This window comes from Natrix helvetica (assembly GCF_964273705.1).
Source record: "Natrix helvetica genome assembly, chromosome: 10".
In the NCBI taxonomy this organism is placed as follows: Eukaryota; Metazoa; Chordata; class Lepidosauria; order Squamata; family Natricidae; genus Natrix; species Natrix helvetica.
In genome coordinates, this window is record NC_138561.1 from 7925233 (window position 1) to 7935260 (window position 10028).

The window sequence follows — 10028 nt, forward strand, 5'->3', positions numbered from 1 at the left end:
ATGGACATTTTGCTGAAAATGAGAAAAATGAAATGATATTTTTGATTTCCTTGGGGGTTTTAAACTTCTGTTGTGATCCTGCGATAATATTCTAAGAACTGCCAGATGGCCTGACCTGAAATATTTTGTAGTTTACAATGAGCAAGAAAAAAAACACCTTTTCTCCAAGCTGAGATACAAAGAACTTTCAAAACTTTCTTCCTGCAAGGAATGATAATTCATCTAACAATTTGTTCTCATTTTGCAACATCTAAGGCATCTAAAAATCAGGCTTTTGTATATTAACATTGCTAGGACTAGGGCATCTTATTTTCCAACTCCTGAGAGCCATCGTGAAAACAGCCATTAAAAAAAAAACGACATCTTGTCACCTTTTGGGGTTTTTTCTCCCTGATTTTAAAATAGTTTTCACATTAATAGAAACTTCACATGGGTGCCATATTTGTTCTAACTATGCAGATGGCATCTAGAGATCTTCCGACATGTTAAAATAACGCTAAGGTTGTGGAAGATCTCAAGATGCCATCAACGCATTTGCAATTAAGAACACACCTGTGTTGAGGTTCTCCTAACATAAAGATATTCATCAATAGATTGAAAAGTGGTTATTAAATCAATTAAAATGCATCTCCTAAATTAAGTCCCAATCATACCACATATATCTTCTTTTGACTTCTGTAGCTCTGCCAACCCTTTAAAAAAACAACAACAACAGGTGGCAAATCTTGAAATGTAGAGTGCGTTGATTCTGCATCTTTGCTTTGATAACACTCTCCATCTCAATTAAACTCTAGAATGGACTCTTTGAAGATGAGCAAAAGATCTAAAAACCAGTAGGAGCTTTGCTTGCTTCTTTGCCTGGCATTATCACTTAACAAAAACAGTGATGCCTGCATGTTTTGGTTGACAACTGTTTCCAAAGGAAGTTTTACCGCAAGTTAGTCAATAAAAACAGCAGAAATTATCGTTCAAAGCTGCGAATAATGCATACCAGCTGATAACAGAGGCTGTAATCTAAACCCAGATGGTACAATTACAAATGCATGCTGACTTTAGACTAAGAACCCATCAAATGTGCTGTGTCTGGTCCGAGTATGTACCTACCAGAGGTGGGTTGCAAATCCCGGCGCTCCCATTTCACTCTGTGTTTGACCCTCCTGCGCAGAGGCATCCGGGTAGGTGGGTGGAGCCTCCCGCCACCACTACCACTGGTTCGCCTGATTCGGGCCGAACCGGGAGCAACTCGACTCTGGTACCTACCACTGGAGTTTGCAAACAGTGATTGATAGCTTAGGGCAGGAGGGTCAAACTCTATTTCATTGAGGGCCACATCAGGATTGTATTTGACCTTGGGGGCCTGGGAAACGCATGGCTAGTGTGCGACATCATTTGTGTCAGGGAAGCTCATGGTGGTCTGAGCACTGCCAGTGAAAACAGGCTCCCAATCTCCATTTTCGGCCACAACAGCCTCCTGCAGCCCTCTGCCAGCGAATACAGAGCTGAGGTGGGCCGTGCGTGGCCCCCAGGCCCCTCTTTTCAGCCATGACAGCTTCGTGCAGCCCTCTGCCAGTGGAAACAGCTGGCAGGAGGCCTCTGCACCCCAAAACAGGGCCTGTAGGGCTATGCACAGCCCTCTCACGCTCAATTTTTGCTGGCAGAGGTACCACAGGCTGGTCTTTTGCTGTTTCCACAGTGGCCCCATGGGCCAGAACTAAGCACCCTATGAGCTGGATCCGGCCCCCAGGCCTTGAGTTTGACACCCCTGGCTTAGAGTGACATGGGCTACGAGTATCTTCATTAAACTACAGCTTAGAGTATAAGAAACACGTCTTCGGTGAAGCTAAACTCCTGATTAATATTTCCAGTTCCCAGGCTTATCCCCATGACGTGGTCCTTCAGATATTCAGCTTTTAAACTATACACAGCCAAAAGTTTGGATTGCAAATTGCAGGTCTAAGTTTAGAATTGGGTAACACTGGAGAAGCAACATCTGCAGCTTAGACCCCCATCCTTTTGAACAACTGTAGCAGGTTGCCAGATATGCAGCAACGTCATTAGAAGAGATAGTATGGCTAATTTTTATTTTAAAATTATGGTTGGCTTGTCAAGGTGTTTATGAAGAAAGGAGAAAAGCAGGGCCTTCAGATGAAAACTGCTCCTATTCCCACATCTAAACCATCTCATCTCTGAGAAACAGAATGGTAATTTTCAGCCTTGGGGTACCAGAGGATTTGCCTCCATAGAATATTGAGGATCCGGTGGCAGGACAAGGTGCCAAACACAGAAGCCCTCTCCAGAGCAGGCCTTCCATCAGTTCACACCCTGCTGATGACAGCCCAGACACACTGGGCAGGCTGTGTTGCAAGGATGCCAGACTATCGCATCCCTAAACGGCTCCTCTATGGCGAGCTGTCCCAAGGAAAGCGATCACACGAGGGACAAAGGAAGCAATACAAAGACACGTTGAATGCCTCCTTCAAGTCCCTGGAAATCGACACCACCTCCTGGGAAACCCTGGCAGAAGATCGATCGACATGGCGCATGCTGATCCACCAAGGCATCCAGGCATCTGAGGACAGAAGAACAACCGAAGCACAAGAGAAGCGAGCACTCCGCAAAGCCAGAGCTGCAAACACTGCAACAATGGTGCCCACACATGTCTGTCTGACATGTGGCAGAACATTTCGTGGCCATATAGGCCTTACCAGCCACCTGTGGACACACCATGGACAGCCTACAACCTGTTAGATGTCAAGGTCCTCTTCGAACACAATGGACGGACATCATCACGAGAGGATTACAAATTGCCTGTGCTTAACTTAACCTATAAACACAAAGTTGACATCCTTGTCCCTGTCTGAATGAGAGTATTTGTTGGCCTGGACACACAAGTAAATCAAACTCAACACAACTGTTGCTCTGCACATGCAAATCCCTGGCACATACAGAATTATGTAAGATTGTCACTGCCCGTCTTCTCAATTCTTATTTCACTGGAGCACTCAGGCAATAGAATCAGAGTTTGCAGAATCCTGTAATAAACCTGCCAAGCCCGTTGCGCCAGTGAGTAATATAATAAATAATGCACATCGTAAACAAGGCCTCTATTATGCTGCTTTTGAGTCTCGCAGACTGCAGTCTGCCTCTAAACTTAGTTAGCAGCCGCCGACACCACTGAATATTGTAATGGGCAGAAAACACATCAAGATCCTTTCCTGTATACAGGAGGATGGTTCCTATCAGGATGTCCCTTTTTACGGAAGGGCTGGGAAAAAGAAACGACGCCAGCCGTTTTGCCCTTTGCCATGAATTTTTGTTCTTTTTATTAGAAACTCAAATTTAATAGCTGGGGAGAGGTTGCTCCCTACATTTGCCCTTGTCACAGTCAGTGGACGGGAGGTCTGTTCCTGGAATTGAGAAATGTGTGTATGGAGGTGTACGAATGGTTCGGTGTTTATAGACACACATATACGATATATAAGAGCCGAGGTGGCACAGTGGTTAGAGGGCAGTACTGCAGGCTACTTCTGCTGACTGCCGGCTGCCAGCAATTTGGCAGTTCAAATCTCACCAGACTCAAGGTTGACTCAGCCTCCAGTCCTTCCGAAGTGGGTAAAATGAGGACCCGGATTGTTGGGGACAAATAGGCTGACTCTGTAAATTGGTTAGAGAGGGCTGGAAAGCACTACAAAGCGGTATATAAGTCTAAGTGCTATTGCTATACACCCAAATGTTTCAATGTAAACATTTAAATGCTATTGGAGGTGGCAAGGAGGGAGACTGACTCTGTAAACCACTTAGACATGGCTGTAAAGCACTACAAAGCGGTATATAAGTCTAAGTGCTATTGCTATACACCCAAATGTTTCAATTCCAGGACCAGAACTCCCTCCCACTGACTATAACAAGGGCAAATGAACATAACACAGAAACAGACACAGAGAGACCTCAGATACAAAGAGACTGACAATAAACACGAACGGTCAGATATTAATTTAAGTAGAATTATTGGCTGTGTGGTCCTTCTAAATTGAGTAGAAGCTGCTCAAATGGAAGATTCCCTAGAGATTATGGTGTTGGGGGGGGGGGGAAATCCTGCTTCAATTGCTATTTAACCATAGACGACACCACCACCACCGCCGCCACCCGATCTTCCTTTTGCAACAAGTAAATAAGTCGGATAAAGGTTCGGTATAATGGGCACACGGCATAAAAAAGGGTTAAATGACTCAGCCCACTTATCCGATGCTGTTCTATTTAACCTCCAGGAAATCCCTTCAGGGTTAAACTAACTTGACTCAACTACCTCGCAGGAAGGCTAAACTTAGTCATAACTAGGTTATATAAACTGAGTCAGCTATCCTTCCTAGTCCTCTAACTGAAATGAAAGGGTGACCGATCCGCAAGGAGATGTAACTGGGTTAATGGAAGACCGGGCTCTCCCAATAGCCTATCTCCCGTGATGGCGAACCTATGGCATGCATGCCACAGGTGGCATGCAGAGCCCTCTCTGTGGCCATGTGAGCCCCCACCCCAGCTCCACCGCGCATGCATGCACACCTCCCACCGGCCAGCTTGTTTTCGGATCTGCTGCACATGCGCAGGGGGAAGGGCACCTGTGGGAAATGCGTGCACATGTGCAAGGGGCAGGGAGGTCATGCGCACATGCACAGGGGTGGCACATGCATGCAGGGGTGCGAGGTGCATGCAGGGGGGGTCAGGCACCTATACGCAGGGGGAGCAAGGGGGTCACACATGTGTATGTAGGGGTGGGGGGAGTACGGAGGGTCACACCGATGCGGGGACATGCGGGGAGGGTTGCATGTGTGTGGGGAATCACGTGTGCATTGCATTATGGGTGCACACACTTTCGGCAGTGACGACAAAAAGCTTAGCCCTCACTGCCTTACTCCCTGAACTAACAAAGCACGGTCTCTCTGTTCACATTACATTCTTCACTACAAACTCTCGTAGATTAACATGATCAGCTAGTAATTCAAACTACATCTTAGGTCTAGAGCTGAATTCCTAGAATGTACTGCCCAGTCCCACTTTAGCCTAGCTGGTTGCTTGAATGTAGCCAAGTATTAGGAAGAGTAATCTGTAGTCTTTCCTCCTAGACCAGGGGTCGGCAACCTTAAACACTCAAAGAGCCACAAAGGTCCTAACCAGAAGCCCCCCGTTCAGCTTTGGAGCCGACCGGAAGTCTGGTTCCCCCACCATAGAGTCTCCTCCTAGTGTGGCCTCCTTTTTCCTCTACCTGTCCTAACCGAAAGCCCTATCAATTGTGGAGCCGATCGGTGACAGGGAGCCGCAGCAGAGGGATGGAAGAGCCACATGCGGCTCCAGAGCCGTGGGTTGCCTACCACTGTCCTAGACCAAGTTGGTCTACAGAGCTTTTTCCTTCCTATAGTATACTGTCCTGGCTATTTCTTTTATTTTAAAGCTCAGAGGGCAGCAAAGGATTCTGTAGATTTTAATCATCAGAGGCAAATATTAGTGAAACCAGTGCCAGACAACTTCCAAGAAAAGAAAATGAACTGTGGGACAATGAAACAGAACAATTTGGAGAAACACAGTGATCGACAGGATAGAAAGCCATTTCTCTCCACTACCCTGTTGGAACAAATGTTCATCTGGGTTGAGTTCCAAGTGGGGAAAAAGACATTGGAAACACAGAGGCTGATTGGAAAGATGGTTTAATGGTGGACAGGAGAGTCTCTGGGTTTTATGCCCTCTCTGGGCTTTGAACTTCTTTGGCCACAGGAAGAGTATCCTGATTGGTTGCTTTCAGAAGTCATAGCTAGCTATGTAGGTTGTCTGTGTGCTAAGTTTGGTTGAAACGTGGAGGTTGGGGCAATGAAGGGCAATGAAAGGGCTCTGCTTGAAGGGGGTAGATCTTTGTTATGTACAATAGATTGGCTCAGGCCTTTAATGATCCATTGACAAAGGTGGGGACTATTAAGAGTCAATCTGTTTCCTGCCTAAAAACACGCCTCTCCATTTCTCATCCAGGGAAATATAATGTCCTGCCTTTTTTTAATATTTCCCAGGATATTTCATTTTTTCTAGGAGAGGGGTGGCTGCTAACTTCTTTCAGCCCTAAAAATATCACAAAATGGTTGAGGAGCAAAACCTAGACATTCTCCAGATGCCCAAGAAGAGAAAACAGGCAGAGATCTGGCCTCTGCAACATTGGCACCGCCTGTCTGCAGAATCTCACTGATTCCTGTTGGCAGCCGGGAGAGATTTTTTTTCATTCTGCCAAGATCATTAACAGTACTTTGATGTCATTTCTTCATGCCATTTATATTGTCAAGTCAGAATGCTGCTTATCCATTTCCTCTTATCTGTTGTGCTGTTCCTTAGGTAGATTGCAAGGCCTTTCCCCCCCCCCCCCCAGTTCTGCATTATTTGTTTACAATTGTCTACACTGACCTGGAGAGCTTCGGTTAATGCCAGGACTAAAAGCACAGTAGGAGAAATGGAAAATTGTCTTTGTTTCCTTGAAAATGGCCTCCAGATGGTGCATCCCTGAACTCTTAACACTGCTCAATCTGGAAAAGAGAAAATGAGACAGGAGGAGCCGGTCAGTGCAATTTCTGCCAATTCATTCCAAGCTACATTACATTTAATGGATAAAATACAGAGACACAAACTGGGCGATATGATATAAGCAGTACAGTGCAGTGAGATGTATGCAATAGCAATAGCCCTTAGACTTATATACCACTTTACAGTGCTTTATAGCCCTCTCTAAGCAGTTTACAAAGTCAGCATCTTGCCCCCAACAATCTGGCTCCTTGTTTTACCCACCTTGGAAGGATGGAGTCAACCTTGAGCCTGGTGGGATTCGAACTGCCAAATTGCAGGCAGCCAGCGGGCCGCAGAAGTAGCTTGCAGTACTGCACTCTAACCACTGCGCCACCGTGGCTCATGCAGACTCTATATATTGGAGAAACAAAACAACCACTTCACAAACGCGTGGCGCAACGTAAGAGAATAAACCCATCAGGAGACGATTCAGTGGTCTATCTGAATTTGAAAGACAAAAAGTCACTCTTTTGAAGACAGCAAAGTCCACATTTTGGATAGAGAGAATCATTGGTTTGAAAGAGGGGTAAAAGAGGCCACTTATGTTAACGCTGAGCAGCCCTTTATGAACAGAGGGGGAGGGAATAAGACACCATCTGTTATTTTGACCTAGACTTCCCCAGCAGCATGAAGCCGGGTTCTCATCCTGATAAACTCCTTTTATTTAATTTACAATGAATTCCTCTCCAGCAAAGTCCCAGCCCACAGTCTTTCAAGATAGTTCACAATTATCGACCTTTATCATGCTTGGAGAGTGGCCAGGCCGATATCTTTCAGACGCCGCAATACTTGGCAAGAATGCAGGAATGAACTAATTGCCTCCTGCAAACCCCACTCCCCATTCGCTCCTCCTTTATTCCCTATGGGAAGGACCATTCACCGTCCACCTGGGGCTTTACTCCCAAGTCGACCCTTGTTCCTCAGCTGTTGCCTTCATCTGGCAACTCTGTGCATGCGCACACTGGGAACAGGCTCCAGCTGTTCTTCTGCCTCACTGATATTGACTCTGAAGGCAACTGATAATTGGCATACGGCCCTGGCCCCATCTCTGCCTCTGATACAGAGCCCTCATCAGAGCCTTCCCCAGACTCTAAGACTGGCCCATGTTCCTCCCCAACCTCCTCACTGTCCAAATCTGCTGCCAGATTCACTGGCGGGCCACAACACCTATCTCCTGTCTACAATGCAGTCCTTTCAGGAGGTCCAGGAAGATTCCACTCCCATTTGAACTCTGAATTCAGGTGACCCTAAGGACACAGATAAAGCTCCAAGTGGCCCCAACAGCCCCCAGAGAGAGCGCTAATGGCCAGATGACTGCAAAGAAATGCCATCCCCCCCCACAATCCAACTATAACTGATTATAATTATAATAACTCTTCGATAAGAAGTGAAACATCTTCTCATTCTTCCTCAAATTAAAAAACAACAACAGCCCAGTTGCCTTTTGAAAGGGGGTGGGGGGAAGCACCTTTGAGGAAAGTATGACCTGGGTAGTGTGTCATGCTTTCAAAACAATGCTTTATGATTGCATTGGCCATCTATGGAGAGACAGTCAATGTCTTCGTAAATCATTATTTTGAGAGCATGGCAAACATCACAGCATGGCAGGCTTAAACTTGTTAGACGGCTAGAAGGGTTTCAAAAATTTTTTAGAACCTCTTCTGTAGGTGTGGCCTGTTTTGTGGGAGTGGCTTGCAGGCCATGTGACCGGGTGGGAGTGGCTTGCCAGCCATGTGACTGAGTGGGAGTGGCTTGCCAGCCATGTGACTGGGTGGGCATGGCCATCTTGTAAAATGTGGTGAAACTTACTTAACAACGCTCTTGCTTAGCAACCAAAATGTTGGCTCAGAAACTCTGGCATTTGAAGAGCGCAAGTCTTAAAGCTGTCAAGTTACAAGATCCTTGCACCCCTAACCCTTTAGAAAAAAAAAAAACCTCAGGGGTGTTCAAAGTTGACAGCTTTAAGACTTGTGGACTTCAACTCCCAGAATTCCTCCTCTCGCTCTTCATCTTGATGATGTGCGGACGGGCAGGGGAAGGGAGCTGGAACCAGTTCTAAATGGCACGGTAGATTTGTGGAACCTCTTCTATAGAAGAGGTTAGAACTGGCAGGAACCCACCCCTGGACTCTAGCCATGATGGCAAGCTATCGCACATGTGCCACAGGTGGCACGCACAGCCTCTCTCTGGGCACACCAGCCTTCGCCCCAGCCCAGTTCCACCGCACATGCACGCACGTCCCCCCGGTGGCCAGCGGGTCTCCGGGTCTCCGCTGTGCATGCGCGGGGGGGCAAGGCGCATGTGTCTGTTTGGGCACTCGCATTGCATTTGGGGGGGTTTCTTTCATGTGCGTCCGTATTCCCACCCCCTGTTTTGGGCCTGGAAAGCCTCCTGCACCAACCTGGAAGCCAAAAATGGCTGGAGGGGCTGGGAGCATGTATGGGGACGCCCGCACATGCATAGAGGGAACTGCGAATGTCCGGGGTGGGTGGGGTGCATTTGCAGGGGGCACTTGCATTGCATTTTGGGGTTTCACACACGCACATTTGTCACTCAACACCAAAAAGGTTGACCATCACTGCCCTCTACCATTTCAAACAAATGGTTATCCAATCTTTTCTTTAAAATCCACTGGTTAATTGTCAACTATCAGAGCTAGTTCTTGCTGGTAACTGCAACCATAAAATACTCATCTGGGTCATTGAGCTTAAAAAAACCATAGATAATCCATCACAGAAGCAGAATGAGTGGCTGGGAACGCTGGGTAGCAAAGAGATGGTTTTTTTCCCCCTGGTTCTATAACCGAATCATAAAAATTTAGAAGCATCTATACAAAGAACCTGCTTGCAAAATCAGAACTTGCCATTTCTCGGTGTAATTAGCTGAGATGAATATATTTTCCAGCAGGAAAGCTCAGTTTTTCTTCTTCTTTCCCTCTTTTGATCTTCATTAAGATGGGACAAGGCAGAACTTATCTTCAGTGCTATGATTAGGGACAATGCAGCAATGGCTTTACGTGACCAGTCTTGGTCATCATAGTCAATCATTAGCTATGAGTTTTAAATAACCTGGAGTTTGACTCCCAAATCCTTGTGATTTCAGATCACAGGCTGCAGTTGCTACTGAAAAAGTGAATCATATTGCTCTGGTTCTTTGATCACTACTATTCCTTCAGTGCAAACAAAAGGAAATTATATTTGTTAGGGCCAATAAAACAGGCATGCAAACATTTCCAAACCCTGAGCATGTCATGTTTTGTTCAAAGTGAGCCTGCTTTGCCAGAAGTTCTTTAAAGAGCATGGTAAAAACCACGAGCAAATTCTTATGAACCACCCTGGAAATTGTAAACAATCATATTTAGGTTTTTTTGTTGTTAGTTGCAAAGTCGTGTCCGACCCATTGCGACCCTGTGGACAATGTTTCTCCAGGCCTTC

General features: G+C 46.2%; 1 long non-coding RNA gene across 1 annotated transcript; it reads right to left on the reverse strand.

Moving 5' to 3' along the window:
• Positions 1-5683: 5683 nt before the first annotated feature.
• On the reverse strand, positions 5684-6940 carry LOC309397558. The gene is made up of 2 exons (XR_014176284.1): positions 6813-6940; positions 5684-6557 (listed from the first exon to the last, which is right to left on the reverse strand). It is a non-coding gene; the product is annotated as an uncharacterized lncRNA (long non-coding RNA).
• Positions 6941-10028: the final 3088 nt, after the last annotated feature.